This window comes from Oratosquilla oratoria, chromosome 3 (assembly GCF_046742065.1).
Source record: "Oratosquilla oratoria isolate Oo_2021 chromosome 3, ASM4674206v1, whole genome shotgun sequence".
Taxonomy (NCBI): Eukaryota; Metazoa; Arthropoda; class Malacostraca; order Stomatopoda; family Squillidae; genus Oratosquilla; species Oratosquilla oratoria.
In genome coordinates this window covers 62,759,933-62,765,522 of record NC_134779.1, presented here as the reverse complement: position 1 = coordinate 62,765,522, position 5,590 = coordinate 62,759,933, and positions in this window count along the sequence as shown.

Below are 5,590 nucleotides of genomic sequence, written 5' to 3'. Positions count from 1 at the left end.
GTGGCTTGTACAGGTTGATCTTTGTCATACAGATGACCATTTTGGAGCACAACTTTTGCCTTACTAATGCACATTTTATGACTTCCCTTGGCTTTAATGACTCTTAGGAGTTTATGGACATCCTAGGCAAGAACAAAAGGATGTAACAAGAGCATCAACCAGCAGAAAGAAAAAGAGAAAGAAGGCCATACATAAAAAAAAAAACGGACAGCAGTACTACCAGCCAAGAAGTTTTTGAAAATCTATATACACTCCAATCCACTACCCTTGTTTCCCTCATATCTTAGCTTCTTACAGCTAGATTGTAAGCAAGGTAGTCAATGGTAAGTTTTGCATAGTAATAACATTATTACAGCTTGTCCTTGCAGCAATAGCATCAAGAAGTGTTATGAATACATGTCTGTTATGCATTATATGTTACAGATGTTCGAACATTGCAAATCTGTAAAATCAGCATACGACTAATATATATTTGTATGCGTTCCCTTTTGTAAATAAGTAATCCATGCATAAATACCGAGTGTCCTTACTCAGTTCATACATTGTACATTATAGAAATAATAGTAAGGCATAGATAGTAGAGAATAAATTATATATAGCTAACCGTTGTGGCAGGAGCCACCATGTGCATATGCATATAAATATTGCCATTGGCAACAGCCAGAATTTTCCTCGGCGAATGCTTCCAGAATGTAGTTCAATATAGGCGAGGAGCTCTTAAAATCAATGTACGTTACAAATAACAAATCTACAATTTGGTTGGGTTTGGTTAGGTTAGGTTTGTTAGATTAAGATTAGGTTAGGTTAAGGTTGGTTAGGTTAATTTTGGTTATGTTGGTTTAAGTGTCATTATGTTGGTTAGATTTGGTTAGATTTATATCTGGTTAAGTTAGGTTAGGGTTTGTTAAGTTAGGTTTGGTTAGGTTAAGTTAGATTTGGTCAGGTTTTGGTTAGGTTTGGTTTGGTTGAGTTTAGATTAGGTTTGGTTAGGTTAGGCTTGTTTGGTTAGGTTAGGAGAGAGTCCCATGAGGTATTATTCCGTGTCCTACGTTTCACGCTAGCAGTCGACGATATAAAAAAACATATCGCCCCTGAAATTACGGCCAGCTTATATGTTGACGATCTGGCTCTTTTGAGCATAGGAATCCATCCAGTCCTCATAAGGCGTCTTCTCTACTGGGCCGAAGACCACGGTTTTAAAAACTCTACGTCAGACTCAGTCGTCATGTATTTCTGTAGACAACGCAGCTATAAAGAGAATCCTTCAATTTATGTACACAACACTCCACTCCTAGTGGTGGAACATAAACGATTTCTAGGACTGATTCTTGACTCCAGTCTTGCATGGCTCCCACACTTGAAACGCCTCAGAGTCTCATGTCTATGAACATGTGATCTCTTGAAGACACTATCACACACAAACTGGAAGGCAGAGGGACGTTCTCTCTGGAGCTTCTATCAAACCCTCCTACAGAGCAAATTGGATTATATTCCTAAGCCTCTCCCAGAGCTCTTCAAATATAGTATCCCATACGCAATTTAGGCCTCCGCATCAGCAAAGGAACTTTCTGTATTACTCCTATAATGAGTCTATATGCAAAAAGTAGACACTTTCCCCTAGACATCCACCGTTCAATGATATACAAAGTATCTTTTCCGCATCAAGAGTTTTACAAAGACCCCATTATTCCAAGTCCTCCCTGGCCCATCTAGCCAAAAGGCTGCGGTCGACGCTCACACAACGCTCGTCCTTTAGTCATGAAAATGGTGGAACTACTATCCACTCTAGAGATAACCGGCACTGTCCACACACAACCCCCATGCTATCCCCCTGGTTACTCCCCCTTACACCTTTGCTTCGCATTGGCCACATTACCGAAAGACGAAAGTCCTCCAAGCATCATCCGACAAGAATTCCTTTCCCACTTGTCCTACCATCCTTTCGCAACCCATATCTATACTGATGGCTCTCGTTCATTACAAAGAGTAAGATACACGGCAGTGTCTCCCTAAATCCCACCCTTTACCTCAATCTTCTATGCAGAACTACTAGCTATCCTCACGTAGTGCCCAGGAAGCTCTCTCCTCCCTCCATTCCTTCCACCCAATAATCCAGAACATCCACTCAAGGCTGATTCGAATCTCCCCCCCGTTTCAAATTAGTATATTTATTTTGGGTACCATCTCATGTCGGTATCCCCGGAAACGAACAAGCTGATAAGGCAGCCCGGAATGCAGCACTGACCCCGTTCATTGCTACCACCCCGCTGCTTGTGTCGGGCTTTTTCCCACTCATCCGAACAAACCTATCACTTCAATGGCAAAATTGCTGGGAAGAAAAACACACACACACGCACACACGCACACACACACACACACACACACACACACACACACACACACACACACACACACACACACACACACACACACACACACACACACACACACACACACACACACACACACACACACACACACACACACACACACACACACACAAAGTCAAGCCTCATGTTTACCCTTGGTCTTCTTTTTACTAACATCGCTGACGCCTACAGACTGCCCTGGTACGCTTAACAACAGGACACTCACGTTTCACCCACGGCTATCTTATGTCAGGAGACGACCCCTGTCTTGAACATGCGGCACATCTATTACTATACCCCACATTCTATTAGAGTATACCACTCACACAACCTCCCGCAACCGATTTTTCTATCTCACCCCCAACACAAATCTTACCAAGAGCTATTTCCCCCTTATAAGAGAGGTAGCCAAGTCAAAGGTGCGTACCTACTCCCGCCCATTCCACTCGCATCCACCATCCTTCTCCACCCCCTCATCTCCGAGCTCCTTGAGAGAGGGGAATGTCTGTTTAGCAAAGAAGAGAGAAGGCAGGAGATAGGGATGAGTGGAGGTTGGCTGTGTATTGATGATACTGTTATGCAAGGAAGGGGAGGGGGTAAGGGGTGTTTATGTGTAAATTATATTTTAACGCAGACCAAAGGGATTGCTCCTCGTTTTCTCTTTTTCTGTATAAAGGGACGGAGATGGAGGGAGGTCGCCGATTAAGTGAATCGAAAATTTTACTAAAACACAATTTAGGAGATCGATCACCAATACCTATGACCTCCCTCCACACATTCCTGGAAAAAAAAATCCTTTCAAAATTGTAGACCTACTACAAACACTTCTCTTAAATATAGTCTGAATCCCTCATAATCTTTGACATCGGCACAATTTGAACCTTAGGGGATAGAGGAGCTGGTGAATTACCAGCGACAAAATAAATCAGTCAGTCATGCATATACATTTGTACATATACATGCAGGTTGCATACTTACATGTGCATATGGATATACATTTACATAAACTTGTACATATACATACACCCACACACACACACACACCTTTCCCATACATATATGACCAAAAATCTGCTAGCGTATATAACAGATATGGGTATATGGTTTGTATATGATAGATAGGACAAGAAAATTTTGATTATATACATTAGCCCAACTTCTTAAGTCTCCTAGATTGAAAATAATTATATTTTTTCTAGAGCATTTGGTAGCACACAGATATAATGCACTTAAGCGTATTAATGACCTACTGACGCGTGGTTGACTGATCCTTATAACCTATTTGAATATCAAGAACATATAATTAAAACAAAACTCATGGTAGATATTTTTATGTCACTCCTTAAAAGTTTAAATTCTCTCTGTCTCTACCGGTTGGCTTTTAAAGAAAACGTAATTGTCTATATAATACAAGGTTGTTGAATATTTCGTATACTAGGAAAGTGGAGGTAATATGTTATTATTATCTATATCATTATAATTATTGTTATTTATATTATCCTTCAGCTTTCAATCTTTCACGTAGACTTGATCGACAGTATCAATAAATTGATTAGCGTTGTATCTCATTTTTCACATGTAAACGTTATAACTTATATAACTGATCTATTATTGCTACTGGAGCAGTATGGAGGATGGAGGATGGGAAGGAGAGATAGGGACGGGGGATGGGTTGTATGGTATATGGGATGGAGGATAGGAGATAGGGGATAGTGGATAGAGGATGGAGTATGGGGATAAGGATGGAGGGTTAGAGACGGAGGATGGGGAATGGAGAATGGTGTATAAAGGATGGGGATAGGTGATGGGGACGGGGGATGGGGGATGGAGGATAGGATATGGGGGGTGCGGAATGGGGATGGAGGATGGGCAATGAGGGATGAGAGATGGAGATGGGGATGAGGATGGAGGGTATGGTGGATGAAGGATAGGGAGGATAGGAGAATGGGGATGTGAGAGGGGGGCAGGGGATCAGGGATAGGAACTGGGGATGAGGGATATGGAATGGGGGATAGGAGATGGAGGATGGACAATGGACGATAGGGAAAGAGGGATGGGTAGGAGTTGTGAGATGGGGGATAAGAAATTAGGGATCAAGAATGGAGGATAGGGGGGGAGGGATGTGCACAGAGGATGGGGAATGGAGGATGTGGGATAAAAGAGGGAGGATAGATGGGGAAGTTGGGATGGAGGATGGGAGGATGAATGATAGAAGATGGAGGATAGTGGATGGAGGAGAGGAGATGGGAATGGGAAGGGGGAAGGAGGATGTGGGATCGACGTGAGGGATGGGTAATGGGGATGGCCGGTAGGAGATGGGGATAGGAGATGGGAGATGGAGGTTGGGGGATGTAGTTATATAGAGTTACATGGAATTACATGGACAAACGAACAGCGAGAGACCTATTGGTCTGTAGAATAGGGGATGAGGGATAAGGACGTGGAATGGAATATGGGGGATGGGGGATGTGGTTAGGGTGATGGAGGATGGGAGATGTGGATGAGAATGGAGAGTAGTAGATGGAGGGAAAGGGGATAGGGAATGGAGGATGGTGGATGAGGGATGGGAGCGGGAGATAAGGGGTTTGGGATTCGGGTTGATCTTTAACTTTATATTTAAGATCCTCACCAAAGGGCGTGATCTAACATTTGTGAATCATTTGAATTTTCTCTTCCACCTCACCAATCAGATTTTTTGTCTTTACGGCAATTTCGTTGACTTAGAATAATCTCGAGTCTCTGCATAATTCTCACTTAGGTTACAAAGGAATGTCATTTCAGCCATATGTAAATATACATACAAGCTCCCAAGCACAGCTATTTTATTACCTGCACAAAGCGGACTCAGTCAGCTTGCTCCGACTGTTATTTACAAACAACCTACCTATGTAATGGAAGAACCCATCTTCTATCCCTCTTTCTACCCTCATTTCTACCAGCCTCTTACAAGGGGGATAGGTAAGGGCGATGGAGATGGAGGGCATGAGATGGAAGATGGAGATGGGGGATGGGGGATGAAGAATGAGGACGGGGGATGTGGGATGAGGGATTGGGACGTGGAATGGGGATCTGGAGTGGTCGATGGAGGATAGATGCGGGATGAAGGATGGAAAAGGGGTTGGGAATGAGGACGTGGGGATAAAAATGGGGGATGAGGAATTGTTATGGGGGATGGTGATGGAGGGTAGGAGATGGAAGATGAAGCATGGAGGATGGAGGGT